At 40.2% G+C, this 21,739-nt stretch overlaps 1 protein-coding gene and 1 pseudogene across 1 annotated transcript in view; one reads left to right on the top strand and one right to left on the bottom strand.

Moving 5' to 3' along the window:
* The window catches only part of LOC114053139, a 30,785-nt pseudogene extending 13,793 nt beyond the window's left edge, over window positions 1–16,992 (top strand).
* The window catches only part of LEKR1 (leucine, glutamate and lysine rich 1), a 161,485-nt gene that overhangs the window by 102,114 nt on the left and 37,632 nt on the right, over window positions 1–21,739 (bottom strand). The window lies entirely within an intron of this gene.

Below are 21,739 nucleotides of genomic sequence, written 5' to 3' on the forward strand. Positions count from 1 at the left end.
CTTCCTCTGAAAACTGCCTCTTCATATCTTTTGACCATATACCAATTGGGGAATGTCTCCTATTTTTACAAATTTTGCTCAGTTCTCTCTATATTTGAGAAATGAGACCTTTGTAAAAGAAACTTGCTTTATTTTTCCCAGTTTCCTGCTTTTCTTCTCATTTTGGTTGTACAGCTAGATGGCACAATGGATAGCCTAGAGTCAGGAAGACTCATATTCTTGAGTTCAAATCTGGCTTCAGACACTTACTAGCTGTGCGACCCTGGACAAGTCACTTAACCTTATTTGCCTCAGCTTCTTCATCTGTAAAATGAGCTGGAGAAGCAAATGGCAAACTACTCCAGTATCTCTGCCAAGACAATCCCAAACGGGGTCAGCAAGAGTTGGACACAACTGAAAATGACTGAACAACAACAAAAACAACTCCTTTTTAATTTCATGTATTCAAAATTGGCCATTTTGCCTACCATGAACCTCTCTCTCTCGCTTGATCACAAACTCTTTCCTTATCCACAAATCTGACAGGTAATTTCTTCCATGCTCCCTTAATTTTCTTCTATCACTTTTTAGGTCTACATCACATACCCATCTTGAGCTTATCTTGGTATACAACATGAGACGATGGTCTCTGCCCAGTTTCTGCCAGACTGCTTTCCAGTTTTCCCAGCAATTTTTGTTAAAAAGTAAGTTCTTCCCCCAATAGGTGGGATCTTTAGGTTTATCAAATACTAGGTTGCTGTGCTCATTTGCTTCTGTATATTGTGAACCTAATTTATTCCATTGATCAACCACTCTATTTCTCATCCAGTACCAGATTGTTTTGATGAATACAGCTTTATACTGCTGCTTGAGGATCTGATACTGCGAGGCTCCCCCAGATGGATCATATCTGAAAGAGACCTTAGAGGTCACCTACTACAACCAGCTCCCTCATTTTGCTTCTGAGAAGACCGAAGCCCACAGTGATGAAATGACTTGCTCAGGGTCACCGTAGCAGAGCCTAGATTAACACGCAGGTCCCCCTGGAGAAAGTTAAGTAGGACAAGTACTACAAGCTAACTAACATTGTCACTGAGAAATAAGCCAGACTTAAGCAATACTACACTTCTTAAACTTATAAAGGTGGCAGATACATTTGTAAATTTGTGCTTATGGTTTGAATAAACTAGACTTTTAAAGTTAATATACTAAACATGATTTTTAATGAGAAAATGAAATTATACATAATATAGTTGAATGTTCTTAACATAAACATAACTAAATGACAAGGAAAGGTTTTGCTGACCAAAAAATATTTCAAATGATCAACTTTTTCCATGTGGGTACTTTCGTCACCATGCAGATCACAGTCTCTTTTTCTCATTAAGGATGACCTATGTACCTGACCCCTTGATCCATTTCCTTCCTCTTTCTCCAGATTGGTCTAGCAGTCATTCTTTCTACTTATTTTAATCTCTCTCCCTCTACTGGCTCTTGTAGTCTGCCCACAAACCTGGTCTGCTTTCATCAGTCCTATCCAGCTACTGCCCCATCTTTATTCTTTACTTCATTGTGAAATTTCTGAGAAAATCTATCTGCATTCATTGCTGTGGACTTGAATGAGAGTACCAAACAGGTGATAAACTCATAAGTAGACAGCACTTGGAGAAATTACAGTTTCTCCTGGAGGAAAACAAAGATTTGATTCTTGCATTTTATACTATACTCCCCTGACATGATATATAAGAAATTATAATAGTCTGATGCTGCAGAATCTTACATAAAATGATTCTGTGCATGGCTTTTAGAAATTATCTGGGGGTGTAAAGCCTAGGAAGCAATACATAGATACCTTATGTCAAAGACTTAATTCAAAATTCTTCTTTAAAAAATTCAGGATTCAAAAAAAAAATTCAGGGTCCAAAATGGAAAAAACAACCAAAAAAAAAGTACTTGGAAAAAGATGCTGGTTTGTTTTCAGGTTGTTCTTTTTTTCTTTTTGCTACTTCTGGGCCTTTCCATCCCTCCAGCTTAACTGAACTATAGCTGAACTGACCCTAGGGAATATTCACAAGAAAAACTCTTTTGTGGCATTGTCCTCCAAAACTCACCTATGAATTCATGAAACATTTGACTTAGAACAGAAAAGGATGAGAGGTTTTCTAGAAAGAATTCCTGAGACTCTTGGAATTTCAAACAGTGACTCCCTGGTATGCTAAAGTTTGTAGTTGTTTGTGGACCTTTGCAGCAGAAGCTATTTTAAAAATAAATCTGTCAGAGAGTAAACTGTTTTCTAAGTAAATGCAGGAGAAAAGTAGAAATTTCATTATCCTAAGAATGAGTGGGGAGCGTATTCATTAAATTTGTGTCAGAGCTCATACTAGGAAGGAGGGAATGTAATTTAGAGAACAGGGTTAGAATTTAACATGACTCTAACAAAATGGAGAAAAAACCTGAGGCAAATAGCTATAAATGAACAGCACAGTACTTCACTGGGCCAAAATAGGTTAGGACATATATGAAATGCAAAAACATCCTTTGGGGCTGGGTGAAAGTCAGTCAGGAGTGAATTGCAACTCAAGAAATTACATATATTGAGGAATGTTGATTTTATTTTAAAGCACATGGAAAAAGAAGGAAAAAATGGGGCTGCCTGTAGTGACTGCAAAGGAATTTACTCAATGCTGCTTTGTACCTCACAAAGTGGTGATTCCAGGCTTGACAGCTACAAATTAAGATATAAGTAGAATTCTTGGAAATTCTTAATGAACAGTGACTAAAAAGTAACAATTGATTTTTTAAAAATCAAATTTAAATTTTTAAAAATATTTGAGTGTGAACACCTCCAGAAGTGTTGTCCCCATCAAAAGAATTTTTCTCTTGTAAAATTATGAGCATTATAACATTTCCCATTGTTCAAACCATTTTTCATGTTCCCCTTTTGAAATTGTCTTCAGAGACTGTAGCACAATCTTTTGAAAATTTTCAATAGGAGGCTGTCTTCCTCCTTTAGAGGAGGACTTGATTTTTTTTTAAAGAATCAGAAATCATTCAGAGCCACGTCTGTTGGTGAGCAATCAAGCTGGGAAAAGGCCAGTACTTTATCCATAGTAATAACTTCAATATTTGTTGAAATGAATTGAAAAATGCAAAGTGTAACTAAAAGGTGGAGCCTGACTTTTCTGGAGTGGAGCGTAAAGCAGTGTGGAAGGTGATCCACAGGAGTGATTCTGATGGGATGCTGAGCAAAGGGAGAAGGAGCAGATTAGGCGTAAAGCCTTCCAAGGACAGATAAACATTTCTACTTATGTTTGGTCAGTTTGTTAAGCTTATTGCTTTTCAAGTCTTACTCCGAGGCTTTATCTTGGACTTCAGGCTCCAAAGCTCTTCCAGAAAAACACGAACCCTGACAGGGTCTACACTAGACTAACATACTTAAAGACAGCCCAGCGACAGCCGGAGCAGAAGACGAGCCTGCCTGCTTGGCCTTGGGCACAGCTCGCTGTCCTCTAGACATGCCCCTTCTCCTTACTTAGGTCAGCCTCTTGTAATCCCTTTCTTTTCTTCCAGATGCATCTCCGGTGCCGCCATCTCCACAAAGTCCTTCTCCATTTTCTCCATGGCCAATGTCCTACTGCCCTCCCAAACCACCTGATATTTACTTTACATATGCTTAAATGCATACCTCTCATATCTCTAGGAGGAGTTATTCCATTTTTTGTCTCTAGAGCCTAACGCAATGCCTGGCATACAGCAGGACATTAACAAATGCTTGTTGATTGACAGCAAAGTTCAGAGAGACTCATCACCATAAGGCAGCCGATGAAGTGATGAGTCACTGTGATCGTGGCTGTAGTTGGCCAGAGCAACTCAACCGTCTGTGAAGTGCCAGTGTTGGCCCTTTCCTCCAATCTGGAAGGGAGGGCACTTGAGCTATGGGAGCAGAAAGGCAGAAGTTGCTGTCATTCATCCACCTGCCTTCCGCTATGAAGCTCCAGTCCCTCTTTCAGTGGCTTTAGAATCATGGAAGTGTAGAATTTCAGGGTGGGAAGAGGCCTGACTGGGCACTGGATCCAGTCCATCCATTAAAGGAATCCACCTTATAGAATTCCAGACAAGTGGTCAGGAAGCCTCTGCCGGAATTCCTCCAGCACAAGGGAACCCCCAGCTTCTTAAGCAGCCCACTGCACTCTGGGAGGTCTCTAGTTGTCAGGGCTTTTGTTTCTTGACATCAAGCCCAATTTTCTTTCTTTCTTTCTTTCTTTTTTTTTTTTACTATGTGTAGGTAACAAACAGAACACTCTAATTCCCTTTTCATATGCTGATCTTTGAATGCCTGAAGACAACTATTCTTCTCCGCTGAAGGCTCTCCAGGCTAACTCTCCCCAGTTCTTCCATCAGGGATTTAACACCTTTCACCGTCCTGGTTGCTATCCTGTGGAGGTTCTCCAATTTACCAAGGTCTTTCCCACGAGTGAATACCATATTCTAGGTGTGCTATCCAGAGCAGAGGACAGCAGAACCACCACCTTCTTACTCCTTCACATTTCGCCTCTCCATGCTGCACAACATCTCAGAGCTGGTTGTCCTTGAAGGCCAGTGCGGCAATGGGCTCACGGGGGCCCAGGAAGTCCATAATGGCTTCCCTTGTGCGGCATGAATCTGTTCCCCTGCATTGTGTCTATCTCCGACGAGCTCTGCTGTTGAAATCTCTGAGGCCTTGGCCTGAAAAAAACAGTTTGGCAGTCATGACTCGGTCCTAAGGTCAGTGACAGATACGTTCTGATAACACCTTCTGAAGCCCTCGCCGTTCTGATGAGCATGACTGTGTCAGAGGTCAAAGAACCTGGACAGTCCAGGGTTATAGGACCTAACAAGGGAAGAGAATGCCCACATCAGCAAATTGTAGAACACTGGAGGCACTGAAGAAATGTGTATGTCAAGAAAGAAATTTCATTATTGCACAGTCACATCTTACAACATTAAAAGACTGAAAAAAAGCCAAACCATGACCTCAACTTGAGGTGCTTCTTGGTCTAGGAATGTGTCCACTGGGTTGGCAGCAAGGTTCAGGCACTCTCCCACGCTACCAGGCTCCCTCAATCAAGGCTTTCTGGAGATGCTAATCAGAAACCGAGGGTACGTGTGTGTGTGTGTGTGTGTGTGTAACCCGAGTATACATGTATGAAACCCAAGGTATGTGTACATGTGAAACCCAGGAGGCGGGGTGTATGTCTGTGTGTGTCTCACTACCTTTTCTCTTCTTCTTGGTCTGGGACTTTATATCCCTGTTTTCTTTCTTTAAAGCCAAGTCCAAGGGTATATGTAGCCCAGGTATACAAACTGTCCATTGAATCATCCTCCTGAATGAGTGGCCAGTGGAGAAGCTCAGGACAAAGATAGGAATTCATATAGTAGCAAGAATTTAACTTCCTCAAGAGAATTTTACACCTCATTAATGACCCTGGCTAGGCCAAAACAAGTCTTCTTAAGTGATGGGGAGGAGAGGACTTTTAGCCCTGGTACAGGGAATTTCACACTTGGAAGTGGGATCAAGCCTGGGCACACCCAATACAGAAGAAGGATTATTATATATCAGCTGAAGAAAAACCAACAATAGTGCCTCTAACAAGGTCAAGTAAAGCAAAATCACCATTTAAAAGACAAACAATCGATAAAAAGAACTTCCCCAGAATCTTTACAAAGAGAAAAGAGGGCGAGAGGCCAAGGGCCCATCCACAGTCTGTCCTAGGCACCCTTCTCTCTACAACTCTCTCCTTTGGTGATTCCAGCATCTCCCCTCATTTCAATAATCACCTCTCCGAAGATGATGCTTGGGTTTTCACATCTGAGCTCAGACTTTCTTCTCATTTCCAGTCTTGCCTATTAGGTATCTCTAACTAGGCATCCTGTAAAGATTTTAAGGTCAATAGGATAAAAACAAACAAACAAACAACAACAACAAAAAAAAAAACAAAACAAAACCCAGAGCTCATCATCTTTCCACACAAACCTGCCCCTTCTCCAAACTTCTGGCCACCACCATCCTCCCGGCCAACTCGTTTCACAACCTCATTCATCCTTAAAATTTTCCTCTCCTTTATCTCATATATTCAGTTAGTTTTCAAATCTTGTCAATTCTGCCTCTACAAAGTATCTTGCATCCATTTCCTTTCTCTCAATCTAAGCAGGTAGGTGGTGCAGTAGATAAAGCATGGGAATAAGAGTAAGAAAGACCTGAGTTCAAATCCAAACTCAGATACTTTGTAGCTGGGTGACCCTGGGCAAGTCACTTAACCTCTGTCCATTTCAGTGTCCTCACCTATAAAAAGACTGCAATAATAGCATCTATCTCTATGTTTGTTCCCTCCTCACTCTCACACTCACCACCTTGGCTAATGTCTTTATCACATCTCAACTTCCATAATATTACTTTCATCGGTCTACAAGGTTCTGGTCTCTCCCCTCTCTGATCCATTTTCCTTTCTTGTTTTTTTCTTCAGGTTTTAAAATTGTATTTTATTTTCCCCCAGTTACATGTAATGACAATGTTTAACATTCATTTTAAAAAATTTTCAAGTTCCAAATTTTTTCTCTTTCTCCTTCACTTCCCCCTCTCTGAGATGGTAAACAATTTGATACAGGTTATACATGTTTAACCATGAAAAGTATAATACCAGGGTAGGTATGTTGTGAAAGAAGACACAAACTCAAAGGAAGAAAAAACACATAAAAATACAGACAGTGAAAAACAGTATGCTTTGCTCTGCATTCAGACTCCATCAGTTCTTTCTCTGGAAGTGGATAGCATTATTCATTGTGAATCCTTTGGAATTGCCTTGGATCATTGTATTGCTGGGAACAGCTAAGTCATTCACAGTTGATCATCCTACAGTATTGCTGTTACTGTGTACAATGTTTTTCTGGTTCTGCTCATTTCACTTTGCATCAGTTCATGTAAGTTTTTCCAGGTTTTTTTGAAAGCATCCTGCTCATCATTTCTTATAGCACTACAGTATTCTATCACAATCATATACCATAACTTGTTCAGCCATTCCTCAATTATTGGGCACCCCCTCAATTTCCAATTTTTTTGCCACCACAAAAAGAGCTGTAATAAATATTTTTGCACAAGTAGGTCCTTTCCCCTCCAACCCATTTTCCACATAACTGTGTATTCATAAAACACAGGCCTAAACACATCACTTTACCACTCAAAAATTTTCAGTGTTTCTCTATCACCTCTAGGATAAAGTACAAACTCTGTCTGAAATTTAAAGTCCTCCACAATGTCCACAAAACCCTGTCAGCTTATGTCATCTCCAACCTAAAGCTTTTCAGAAGAAAGGGAGTTTTGTTTTTTCTTTTTTAAGTTCTCCTCTGAAGTGACTAACAGATAGGAAGGATCTTCATTGCCTTAACTGCATCTAAAATCAGTTTCTTCTCTAAGCTTTAAAGACATCCTTGGCAACAACTGTGGAAAAAGAAACAAAACCTGAAAAGTGACCTAAATTTAACCATTTTAAGAAACTGAATATCAAATAAATTTTAACATAAAACATAAAAGCATAAATGTCACAAACACAGTTTGCCAGTCAAGTGGAAGGTAATTTCACCCAAATTCCTGATAAATGTTGGAGAAGATGTGGGAAAATTGGAACACTAATGCATTGTTGGTAGAGTTGTGAACTGATTCAAACATTCTGGAGAGCAATTTGGAACTATGCCCAAAGGGCTATAAAAATGTGCATGCCCTTTGACCCAGCAATACCACTTCTAGGGCTATACCCCATAAATATGGGAAAAGGACTCACGTGTACAGAAATATTTATAGCAGCTCTTTCTGTGGTGGCAAAGAATTGGAAATTGAGGGGATGCCCATCAACTGGGGAATGACTGAGCAAGTTGTGGTATATGAATGTCATGGAACACTATTGTGCTATAAGAAATGATGACTATATCAGATTGTGCGCTGTATTGGGGAGAAAGATGGGGAGAGAGAGGGAGAAAAATTTGAAGCTCAGAAGCTTATGGAAGTGATTGTTGATAATTCAAAATGAATTAATTTTAAAAAAAAGAAATGATGAGCCAGTGGACTTCAGAAAAACCTGGAAAGACTTGTATGGACTGATGCTGAGTGAAGTGAACAGAACGTTCACTTCACTAGGAGAACGTTGTATACAGTAATAGCTACATTGTGCAATGACTGACTTTGATAGACTTGGCTCTTCTCAGCAGTGCAAGGATCTAAGACATCTCCAAATGTCTCATGATGGAAAATGCTGTCCACACCCAAAGAAAGAACTATGGAGTTTGAATGCGGATCGAAGCATACTATTTGCTTTTTCTTTTCTTCTGTTTTGTTATGTTTTTTCTTTCTTGTGGTTCCTCTGTTGGTTCTAACTCTTCTTTACAACATGACTAATGTGAAAATAAGTTTCATAGGAATGTATATGGATAGCCTATATTAGACTCCACGTCCTCTTGGGGAGGGAGGTAGGGAGGGAGGGGGAGAAAATTTAAAACTCAAAAGCTTATGGAAGAGATTGTTGAAAACAAAAAATAAATTAATCAATTTTAAAATGAATAAATAAATAAAAGATGGAGGAACCAACAAGGGGAAATTCTGTTCTGCATCATATTCTCACTAATGAGGAAGAAATGGTTGCTGTAGTTTAGAGTGGGAACCACAAGGAGGATGTGACCCCAGCTCCTTAGGGTTAGTGAGAGAGGAGAAGGGAACCAGTCATATAGAGTCTGATGTGCAACTTAGGTTTGGGAAAGTCAAATTTCAAAGGGTACCAAACAATCATAGATAAGATCCCATTGAGGAAAATTCTACAAAAGAAGTCAGAACAGGAAGGATGGGAAACTCTCAAGAATGAAATTTTGAAGACATAAGGGAAACACACACACATCCTGACCAGATTCATTGGTCATGGGAGAGGAGATAGAGTACTCCTTGCTCCCTATTTTACTTTCAGGATTTTCACCTACCACTATCACACAGTATCCTATCTTCTTTGACATCCATTCAATCCATATTTATCATCCAATCAAGATTCTGGTGATCATTACCCACCAACCTCCAGGACCCTCTCCTTCCTGCCTCAATGAATTCAGTGCCTGGCTTACAATCTCTCTTCTCTCCAACTCCTGCTCTTGGGCTCGGGAACTTTGACATTATTGACACCCCCTCAAACGTCCTAAACTACTCTCAATTTTTAAATTTACTTATTTTCCATGACTTACTCTTCTATCTCACTTCAACTGCACAGAGATGGCCATACCGTGAATTCCGCTGTTACCTGGAGGCATTCTACTTTTATGTTCAGGAACCCTGAAATTCCTTCATTGATCATAATCTTTTATCATTCCATCATCCCCCTCTGCCTTGCAACTCCAAATCCTGATTCTTCACCCTCACTGAGACTTCCAATCCTCCCACCTCGCAGTTCTTTCCCAGGGGTGGGAGGAAGGGAATAAGCATTCACTTAAATGCCTATTAGGCACTGTGCCATGTTTTACAAATATTGTCTCGTTGTCTCCCAGGCCATCATCCTTGCACTGCTACGGCCTCCTCCATTTCCTGTTTCAATCATTGTCTTCTACACTTCAATCCCTTGCCCCTTATCACCAACTGTGCCTTGCTGATTCCCAACCTTGGATTACTCCCACCATCTCTTGCCCTTACTCTTCCTGTTCTCATGCTACTGAACGGAACTAGAAAATAACAGCCGACAATGCCCACTACAAATTTGCTACAGTCTTTGCAATACAACCTTTGTTAGCCTCCCTAATCAATCCACTACTCCACTCATTATGATTTTTCCAAACTTTTGTGTCCCCTCAACCTTCCCAGGGCACACCCTCTGCCTCCCCCCACCTCAGCTGAAATCACTGCACCATCCTTCCCCTAAACATTTGTGGTCACAGATTGAAAACCCCTTTTCTCCCTTTCTCATCTCACATCACTCAGATGTCTTCCTTCACTAACTCTTCCTTCATCCCATCTCATATGAAGAGATAGCTTTTTCTCCTTGCCAAGGCTAACCCTTTACATGCTCCAGAAATACCATTCCATCCCATCTTCTACAGCAGAGTGCCCCTTCTACCATTCCTACTAACCCCTAGTATTCATTATGTCCCTGTCTGCCAGACACTTCCCTGCTTCCTACAAACACATTCATGTCTACCCATCCTTTCAAAAAAACCTCTTCTCAACCTATCCCATCCTATGTCTGCTCCCTTTAATGGTTTCTTTCCCTCTCCTCTCACTATCTCCTCAAGTCTCTGTAGTCTGGCTCCTGGCAGCATCATTCCATCAAACTGCTCTCACCAAAGTTCCCAATGCTCTCCCTCTCTGAATGACCAGATGAATCGGCCTTTTCTCAACCCTTATCCTTCTTGACCTCTCTGCAGCCTCTGGCATGGTCATCATCCTCTCGTCCTTCATGCTCTTTTCTCTTTGGTTTCATGCCACTGATCTCTCTTTATTCCTCCTACCTATATGTTCTTTCTTTCTTAGTCTCCTTTGCTAGATCTTCATCTAGTCAGGGGTGAGGAACCTGAAGCCTCAAGGCCACATGTGGCCTTCTAAGTCCTTGAGTACAGCCTTTTAACTGAGTCCAGGTTTTACAGAACATATCTTTTTATTAAGGGGATTTGTTCTGTGAAGTTTGGATTCAGTCAAAGAGCAGCACTTGAGGATCTAGAGGACCACATGTGGCCTTGAGGCTGCAGGTTCCCTACCTCTAATCTAGGTCATGCCTGCTAACCATGGTGGAGCCTTTCTCTGCCCTGGTCCTCTTCTCCCTCTATACTACTTAGCTTGGTGATCTCAAGAGAACCCAGGGATTAAATTAACATCTCTATGAAAATGGTTCTCAGATCTACTTATCCAAGCTTAACCTCTTTCTTGACCTGTAGTCTCACATCTCTAATCACCTATATCCCATAGACATCTTAAGCTCAACATGTTCCCAAATAAACTCATTATCTTTCACTAAAATTCTTCCTCTTCCTAATTTCCCTATTACTAATAAGGGCACCACAATCTTCCCAATCACCCAGGCTCAAATCCTGGATGTCATCCTCAATTCCTCATTCCCACTCATCCCACATATCCAACGTGCTGTCAGATCCCGTTGGCTCTTATCTCCTATATGTCCCTTTCTCTGACATGGCCACCACCCTGGTCCGGGCCTTCTTGTCTTCATTCTCAGCATGCTGCAATAGTCAGGTTCATCTCCCTGCCTCAATCTCTCCTCATTCCAATTGAGCCCCTACTCAGATACCACACTGATCTTCCTAAAGAACAAATCTGACCATATTGACCCCCTACTCAATAATTTCCTTTACCTCCAGGATCAAACATAAAATCTGATTTGGCTTTGAAAGCCCTTCACAACCCAGGTTCTTCCTACCTTTCCAGCCTTACACTTGCTCCTCTCCATGGACTCTCCAATCTAACAACCCTGATCACCTTGCTATTTCTTGCCATTCCTCTCACACCACACTCCATCTCCTGACCATGCCTTTTCACTGGCTGTCCCCCCTGCCTGGAATGCTCTTCCTCCTTATCTCTGCCTCCTGGCTTCCCTGGCTTCCCTCAAATGCCAATTCCAAGAGCCCATTCACTAACCTTTTCAATGCTAGTACCTTCCCTCAGACGACCTCTCATTTATCCCATAGACAGCTCACTTCTACAGAGATGTTTGTATGTTGTGTGCTCCATGAGATTGTGAGCTCCTTAAAGGAACTATCTTTGTCGTTTTCTATGTCTCCAGAGCTTAGCCCAGTGCCTGGCAATTGGTAGGCATTTAATAAATGTCTGTGGACCTGATTTGTTGACTCAGGTACTGAATGAACTGGCAGATGTGATTGCTCAGTCCATGTTTGAAAAAACCACAGAAAATGGGAGAGTAACTGAAGATGAATGTTCCAATTTTCCAAAAAGAAAAGAGAATCTGTAGGCCAAGAATTAAAGTCTTGACAAAATCCTAGAACACATGATTCATGAGATAGTTGGTGAACATCTAGAAAAGGGGGTGGGGGGGGTCACAAAGAGCTTTATGCCAGACTGGCCTGATTTTTCTTATTTGGCCCAGTTGCTAAACTGGTAGATCAAGGAACTCATGTAAATACAGTTTACCTAAAAAAATAAAAAAATCCATGCTGTTCTTGTGGAAAAGATACAGAGATGTATGTTAGGAGATAGTACAATTATCTGAATTCAGAATTCACTGACTAATTGGACTCAGGAAGGAATCTCATTCATGGTTTGATGTCAACTTGGGACAAGGTCTCTGAGAATAAAGTACCCTAAAAAGGCCTGTATTGCTTAACTTTTGTATCAAGGACTTGGATAAGGCACTGATGTCATGCTTATCAAATTGGCAAAAGACACCAAGATGGGAGCAATAGCTAAGAAACTGATGACAAAGTCGAGATATCAAACAATCTTGACAGGCTAGGACACTGGGCTGAGTCTAACGAGATAAAATTCAATAAGGAAGAACAGCAAGTCATTCTTGGATTTAAAAATCAGCTTCCTGGGAATGATATGGAGGATGGCTGGACAGCAGCTTACCTCAAAAGGACATGAGGTTTTAGGGGCCACAGGCTCCATGCATGTCACCAATGTGATATGACACCAAAAAATGCTAAGGCGAACTTGACTTATTCTACAGAGGCATTGTTCCCAGGAACAAGAAAGTGGCAGTCCCACCACACTCTATCCTGGTCAGACCACCTCTGCATTACAGGCGTCAGATATGGGAGACACAATTTATAAAAGACATTGATGGAGAACATTCAGAAGACGGCAACCAGGATGGTAAAGGACCTTGAGTACAGGCGATATGTTCTTGTTTTAGAAGATGATCAATGGCATCACAGGTGATGTCTTGACTTGTACATGAATTGGATTTCAATGAGGCAGAGCTGCACAAAATCTTCAGCTTCACTCTCTCTTCCAGAGTCATCAAAGTCCAGTGGCAGGACAAAAGTCAGGACGACTGGTGATGGCCCAGGATGCAGGGGACGACCTTGGAGTCTTTGATGTCTAACCAAGCTCTAAGTGCTCCATACACCTGCTTCTGCCACTCCATGGCCTTATATACCCATTCCTCAGGGGAAAGTCTTCACACGATTAGGGTATATACCCCCTAACTCACAGAGAGGTTTGAGGCCTGTCAGTTACCCTCAACTCAGTTTGGCCTACTACGGAGACAGTTTTATCAGGGGGTGGCTGCTGGGCATGCTACGGCTTCTTGGAGCCACAGGGGAGAGCTGGGTGGCAGGGGGACACCAAAGGTGGATGGGCAGCCATCCCACCAGACGTGCTAGTCCTCCTGAACACCAGGGATCAGTTGAAGGGACTGGTGATATTTTATGTTGAAGAAGACATCACATAGCTGTCTTCAAGTTTGCAAAGAAGTACCAAATGGAACACAGATTAGACTTACTCTACTTTTCCCTAGAGGCAGAAAAAGGAACAAAGATGGAAAGTTATGCTAGATATAAGGAACATGCTCGCTGACGTTTATATGCCTGTTGAGCCGTGGAATGGACTACTCCAGGAGGTAGTGAGCTCCTCCTCAAAATATCAGTTCAGTATTTGGCAGACAGTAGGCACTTAATCTATGCTTGTTCCCATCTCCTCTCCCCACATGTTGTGTAAATGCTGAATGAACAATTGTTTAATGTGTTGTTTGGGGGACTTTATCAAGTTATTGGGTGGAATAGATGGACCCTCAGGTTCCTTCCCATGCTGAAATTGGGGGGGGGGGGACACTGACAAAGTAATTATGTTTAAAAAACATTTCTGATGATTTTGTTTCAAAATATCTGGCACTATGTTGTTGTTGTTCAATCATTTCAGTTGTGTCCAACTCTTTGGGACTCCACTTGGGGTTTTCTTGGCAAAGATCCTAGAGTATTTTGCCATTTCCTTCTCCAGCTCATTCTGCAGATGAGAAAATGGAGGCAAACAGGATTAAGTGACTTGCCCAGAGTCACACAGCTAGGAAGTGTTTAAGACCAGATTTGAATTCAGGAAAATGAGTATTCCTGACTCCAGGCCCCAGGCTCTATCCACTGTGCCACCTAGTTGCCCAATCTGGCAATATACATTGAGGGAAAAATGAATGCCTTAACATAACTTCTTGATAAGATCACTTGATATAACTTTACTTTTACTTCAGTGATATATACAAAATCAAAAAGAACCACTCCTGACAAGCCCAACTCTGTATGTTGGGATAGAATGTGTCCCAAAAGTCTCAGTGCAGTTTTGGGCTTTAATAACTGAAACACTTAAAACAGCACTAAGAATCTTGGGACACCTTGTAAATAGTATAATTCGAGGGAACTATTAAAATGTATTATACAACTAACTTTTAAATCTTCAAAAGTCATGTCCAAATTAGCTTATGTTCCACACTCTGGCTAAACTAAGTAATTAAATGTTTCTTACCAGAAAATTTTTAATTCAGTTTACATTAAATGTAAGTCATATATTATCAACACAAATTGATAACTTAAATTCCTTATTTGGCCAGCTACCAACCTTCACTGGCATCCTTTCTAGTTCAAATCAAATATCTGCACTGCAGGTAAGTTCAATCCTGCTGATAATGCCATTATGAAATGAAAATCTCATTACCTAAAGTGAAAATAGATTACTTTTTCTCTTCTTTTTTGGTGAATAATCTTTTTTGAGGTACTCTATTGAGTGTTTCTAGTGCATCTGAAGAGATAGATAGATATAGAAACAGAGAGAGGAAAGATAGAGAGTAGTCTCACCTAATAACGGGTGAATATCTAGGTCTGAAGATCACCTCTTTTGATAGGTAGGCTACATAGAACATACCAGCTTCACTGTTATCAATTATAATGATAAAGAAAACTGACATTTAGCTGGGAAGATTTATTAAGCTTAGCAATATACTAAAAGTTGATTAATTCAGACTCCACTAATTGGGAATTTGTGATAATTGGAACATGGAGCTTAGCTGAAGTTTATCTTTGACTATGTTTTTCAAGGTTGATGTAAACGAGATATTTGAAAAAGTGTTTAAATTCTTTTTTTTTTTTTGGAAGCACTCAGCATTAGGTCACTTACCTAAGGTCACACAGCTAGTAAGTGTCTGAGGCCTCATTTGAACTCAGGTCGTCCTGACTCAAGGGCTTATGTTCTGTCCACTCTGCCACCTCACTGGCACTGAGTGTTTGAATTATTTTCAAAGAAAAACTTTTAAGCATCCTCAGGGGCTCGAGAAACAATCCTCAAGACAATTCAAGCTCGTAAGGTATTCTAAATCACAATGACAAGTACTCCAGTGGTTTCCTATTAGGAGCAAATATAAAATTCACTACACAACCTGGCCCTTCCTAGCTTTCCAGTCTTCTTCCTCTCCCTCCTCCTCCCCCGCTCACTTGCCAATGGAACACCTGGTCTCCTTGCTGGTCCCCACACAAAATACCCCATCCCCTCATGCCTAGAGTTCTCTTCCTCATGCTTGTTCCCTGGCTGTCACCTAACATTTTTCCCCTTTTCAGGACGCCTCTTCCAAAACCCCTCAGTGCTAGTGTCTTCTCCCTGAAATTACCTCCCATTTACCTTGTCTATATCTTGTCTACATGGGAATGTGAGCTCTCTGAGGGCAGGAACAGTTTGGGCACTTTTTAATATCCCCCAAATGCTTATTAACTTGACATATTCATCAAAGCAACATTCCTAATCATTGTACTAAAAATAATTTGTGATCATTTCCTTCAAATTACAGGAAGCAGGGTGCAGTGGAAAGATCACTAGCTTTCAGAGTCCGAGGCACCGGGTTTGAATTCTGGCCTGCCAGTTACAAGCAATAAGACCTTGGCCAACTCACTCTCTTCTCTGGTCCTCAACTTCTTTATCTGTAAAATGAAGAGGTTGGACTAAGTGAGCTTGAAGGTTCCTTTCCACTTTAAATCTATAATCCTAAAGATATCATCCCATACATATATATATATATATGTATATATATATATATATATATATATATATATATATATATATATATATATATATCTCACCCTCTAATTAAGACTTTCCATTCATTTAGATTGGTCTTCTCAATTGGTGTGAATGACTGGCATCTTATTGCTCTTGCCATGCTAATCATTATACTCACAACCCATTTCACTCTTCTTTGTCTTCTTCTCCTTCTCCTTCTCCTTCTTCTTCTTCTTTTAGCTTTTTTTAAAACCAGACCCATGATGTCATCAGGGCAGAGATTCCCACCAGACAGTTCCTGGACCAATGTAAATCAGCAGCTGCTCTGCCATTTCTAGTCTTAACAATGTTGCCTGCTTTTCTAGGCTTGTGACCACTAAGCAGCCACGAGCAGCAAAGTCTCTCATGAAACACTCTATGAAGTTGTCTGTACGAGAGGTCCTGCATGGAATCCGGTGCAAACACAGAAAGTTTGCTGCAGATCAGTTTGCAGAACTATGATCCCCAAAAGGACAAACGTTTCTCTGGCACTGTCAGGCTCAAATCCACACCCTGACCTAACTTTTCTGGGTGTGTCCTGGGAGACCAGCAGCACAGTAGAAATCCCCTACATGGATATCGTGGCCCTGAAGAAGCTGAATAAGAACAATACATTGGTCAAGAGGCTGGCTAAAAAGTATGATGCGTTTTTGGCCTCTGAGTACTTGATCGAGCAAATCCCTCGAATCGTAGGCCCTGGTCTGAACAAAGCTGGCAAGTTTCCATCTCTGCTCACCCACAAAAAGAATATGGTGGCAAAGACTGATGAGGTTAAATCTACGATCAAGTTCCAGATGAAGAAGATGCCTTGTCTGGTGGTGGCTGTTGGCTGTGTGAAGATGACAGACGATGAGCTTGTCTACAACAATCATTTGACTGTCAACTTCCTGGTTTCTCTGCTGCAGAAAAATTGGCAAAATGTGAAGGCATTGTATATCAAAAGCACCATGGGTAAGCCCCAACGACTGTATTAAATCAACATGGTGTTAATAAATGGCAGAAGCTGCTAATGAATAAAAAAAGAATGTTGCCTGAGGCATTGAAAAATTAAATGACTTGTCTAGAGTCATAACCTTAGTTGTATAAAAGGATAGACTTGAACCTAGGTTCTCTTGACTCCCTCAATTGATTAATAAATATTTATTAAGCACCTATGTACCAGGCACCGTGCTTAAACGTGAGGATACAAATAGAGGCAAAAGAAAATCCCTGCCCTCAAAATTCTCACAATCTAATGGGGGAAATAATATGCCAACAAACATAGACAAAGCAAGCTATCTACAGGATAAATGGGAAATAATTGAGATGAGGAAGGCACCAGAATTAAGAAGGATTGGGGAAGGCTTCCTATAGAAGGTGGGATTTCCAACTGAATTTGCAGGAAGCCAGAAGTCACCAGATGGAGTTAAGGGAGAGCATTTGGAGCATGGGGGACAATCAAAGGAGATGCCCAGAGTTGAGAGATGGAGCATTTCGTGTGGGGAACAGCCAAGATACCTGTGTCACTGGATCAGAGAGTACATGGCAGGGAGTATGGAAGGTGTAAGAAGACTGGAAAGGTGGGAAGGCATATGCTTGCTAAGGTTGTTCTGCCAGGGAAGTACTTCAGTACAGGGTATAAAGTGAAATACCTATATATGGTGGGACCTTCAAGATATTCCAGTTTGAAGATAACATTTGGGTGACTGCATCTAGCTCCAGAACATTGTAGCACCTCCTAAGTGAAATGAAGAATTACTCAAAAGGGTTCAGCCTAACTATCCACACAGGGAAACCAGGAGCGTGAATAATGCCTATTCACCATAGTATGACATGAAGCTGGATAGACAACTTATAAGAGCCCATCATCCATCTCTGTGTGTGTGTGTATGTGTGTGTGTAAACATACAGTGTGTATCAAATTATAATAATAACAACAATACTAATAACCACAGAAGGGGAAAAATGAAAGCTAAAGATATATCAAGGGCAACAGAAAGGCTGCAGACACCCACAGGCAGCAAAATACTGCAAATAAGGAAATCTCAATTGGCCCAACAATTTTTTTTTCTGCTTTCCAGCTAAGCATGAGTTTAGTTTAAATAAAAAGTAGAAACTAAAAATATTCACTGACTTAAAATAACTGGAAAGAAAGGTCAGTTTGAACTACGTATCTTAATTGAGAAATGCTGTTAAAGCAACATAGGTAAGTTTTGTTTTTCTTTCTTCCAGATACATGCAGTAATTCAAACTTGGCTAATAGAGATCATTGGGGAATCTGCTCTAAAAAACTAATGAGCGTCTTAGAGTATCAGTTGCAGAAACACATATGTACCCATATAAAATGCTTAAAGGTGTTTAAATAGTCCCCTTGTAATCTCATGCATACTATCAATTTACTTAACACACTTTTATGCATAGATAGCTAATATATAAACTTCAAACAATTCACTGCATAAATTAACAAAAATTCTGAACAACTGGAGTCTGTATTGGCAAAATTTTACTATTTAATTTAGCCAAACAAATTAAAGAAACTTTTATAAAGAACCTATTATGTATAGAGCATAGGAAATATGATGTTCAGGTGAGATATATTAAATAAATTGCATATCATTTTCATGCAAAAAGCAATCATTTCTCTGTCTTCCTCTCTCTCTTTCTTTCTCCTCTCCTCCCCCACCTCAACCAAAAGAAGGCAGTTTTTACATCTCCTTTTACATTTTCCTTCAGTAAACTTAGGAAAATAATAATCATATCTTACTTTTCATCATATTCTCCATATGAAAAAGGAGACAATCCCAAAGCTGGCATTTAATTTACCTTCACCTAAATTTTATCATATAACAATTATATTAACTTCTTTTTAAAAATTTTTATTAAAACTTAAATACATCATAAGAAAAAAAGAACCTTATTATAAAACTTATATTAAGTTTTAAATATATTTTTATTAAAACTTAAATATAAAATAAGAAAAAATATACCACATGCACAGCAGAATATAACAGAGGATTCAAAATAATTGCTATCTATATTAAATACTACACGGTGTCTTGAGAACTGTCCATCTTTGCTTCCTTGTAGGTTTTCTTTTGTTCTCTGCTGTACACTTTTTACTTTGTTCTTTTTCCCCCTTTCTCCCCCTCCCCCTAGGCTGTAATTAAGCATCATTATATTTATATATAGATATATACATACACACATACATATATACACATCCATACATACATAAACACATGCTTTCCCTAACAGATTCTACTCCTAATCTTTGTTTTTATGGTTGTGCATATCTCTTATTTCCTATTAACTTCTTAATTATGTAGACGTAAATAGCTACATAAATAGCTATAAAATACTGCAGAAAACTTGCATCTATTACCTTACATTTCTATTGTACTGTTGTGCATTTCACAGGGGGGAAAAACACCTGTTATTGGAATTATCCTCATTACATTCAGCTACAGACAAAAAATGAAGCATGCACTTTCCACCTTTCTCTCTCCTACCTCACATGAGATTGTCTATGGCCACTGAAGAGAAAACACACTTTCCAAGGCCATTTATTAACACTGAAAAACCTCATCTACGAAATTACTGATGACACATAAAACGTTTATAATTAACCATAAGAAAAAATGTTATTTCTGCCTCACTGAAGATCCATTAACTAACTGCCAATATAGCTCTCCTTTTTACTTTCAAATTCCCCTTCCTCCCCCAGTTAAAGAAAGAAAATAAATTAAGTATTACTTCCCATCATAATTTTCTCCTCCACACTTTTTTTTCCCCCTGTAATTGCTTCCCTGCCAGCAGAAATTCATGCACAGGAATCTCAGAGGGGCCCTGCTGGCTGGCATCAGGTACCATGACCCTCCTCCCTTTCCATGGCAGGCAGGAACAAAATATAGATAAAAATCATAGATGGCTAACATAAAATCAAACACAAAAATTCATACTTCTTAATAAAATCATAGTATTAAATCCATGTACAAATTATGTGTTATAATGATATTTCATATAATGTTTTCCAGTATGCCTCTCTTAGTATTTCTTAGAAATCCTGAAAGGCTTGCCACAAAGCCAGAAAGATCGGGGTCTGAGCCCTGCCTCTGGCACAGACCAGCTGCACACCCACGGCAAATTTTGTGACCTCTCAGCCCTCCAGGTAACTCTCCAAAGCTATAAGATACAGGGAAGGTGCCAACCCACACCTGGAGGTGGAGGGAGTTTCCTTAATGGGAAGTTCCCAATTCCAGGGAAATCACAGGATCCATTCCTGTCCTTGTCCATGTAACAAAGAAACAACAAATACATGTTACAGTTACCAATATATAAAACTATCAAAGGACAGAAAGGGCTGTGCTGGAGACACATTCCAAACCAATAACAATGATACAATTTCTATTTGTTACTAATAGAAAATAGAGGATGCAATCAAAAATACCCTGTTCCTATTGCTTCCTGGCCTGATGTGAAAATCTTTCAACAACCCACACATGCACAGTTGGTAATATTTAGGTGAGAATTAGAATAAAAATGTTTCATTCTTTTTAAAATCACTTTATACATTTTTTTCAATTAAACAGCAAATTCCCTGAGCACCTACTATGTGCCCTACACAGTGCAAAGCTTTGTCGGGGTGAGAATAGGGTACAGGACTAGTATCAAGAGCTCCCCTTGACTACAGAAAGGCACTGTAAACTGGAGCGGCTGATAGCTTCATGGAAGAGGAAAGAAAGACTTGTATTGGTTCTTGAAGAAGAGCAATAATTTCCTGAGGCAGAGACCAGTGGGAAGGACATCCCAACCTGTATGGGCCAAGGCAGAGAGCTGAGAAGCCCCACAGTAATCTGCAGGCCACGCAAACTTATATGATCACAACCGTCTACTTGTCTTGATCCATAAGAGTGTTTTGCTGTTGTATAAAGAGTTGTCTCAACATAGCATTGTATTAGTTAGCAAAGATTCTGACGGTTCGGACAAAATTTATCAGGTATTTTACAAGCAAGAAATCCCTATGTAATGTGGGTTGTACAGAATGTATACAGATATTCTCCATGGACCACATGGGAGTTCCAAAGGGCCAGCCACCAGCCATGTATTACTCATTCCAGAGAGTTACTCAACCAGCTGTGCAGCCCGAGGAAACCTTTTCAATGAGCTTTGGGTTGCAATATCTCAGCTTCAGCTCTCCAGGCAACAAAAGACGACTCTAGTGAGGAGTAGAAGAGGTTCCTTCTCTATCCAGTTGTTCAGAATTTTTGTTAATTTATGCAGTGAATTGTTTGAAGTTTATATATTAGCTATCTATGCATAAAAGTGTGTTAAGTAAATTGATAGTATGCACGAGATTATAAGGGGACTATTTAAACACCTTTAAGCATTTTATATGGGTACATATGTGTTTCTGCAACTGATACTCTAAGACGCTCATTAGTTTTTTAGAGCAGATTCCCCAATGATCTCTATTAGCCAAGTTTGAATTACTGCATGTATCTGGAAGAAAGAAAAACAAAACTTACAATCTGTCACTGCCCATATGGAGCACAGACTAAGTTAGGTCGACTCATCCTGGAGGCCCCTGGCTACCTTTGCCTCTCCTTTGTGTTTTCTTTCCCTTGCGAATTTGAAAGGTCTGGAAACCTTCCAGAGGGGATGGCAGTGCCTACTGAAAAGGGCTGGAGACCTTCCAGAGGGAATGGCAGTGCCTACTGGAAAGGATTGGAGATCTTCCAGAGG

The sequence above is a fragment of the Vombatus ursinus genome, unplaced genomic scaffold, assembly GCF_900497805.2.
Source record: "Vombatus ursinus unplaced genomic scaffold, bare-nosed wombat genome assembly UNPS02014810.1, whole genome shotgun sequence".
Lineage (NCBI taxonomy): Eukaryota > Metazoa > Chordata > Mammalia > Diprotodontia > Vombatidae > Vombatus > Vombatus ursinus.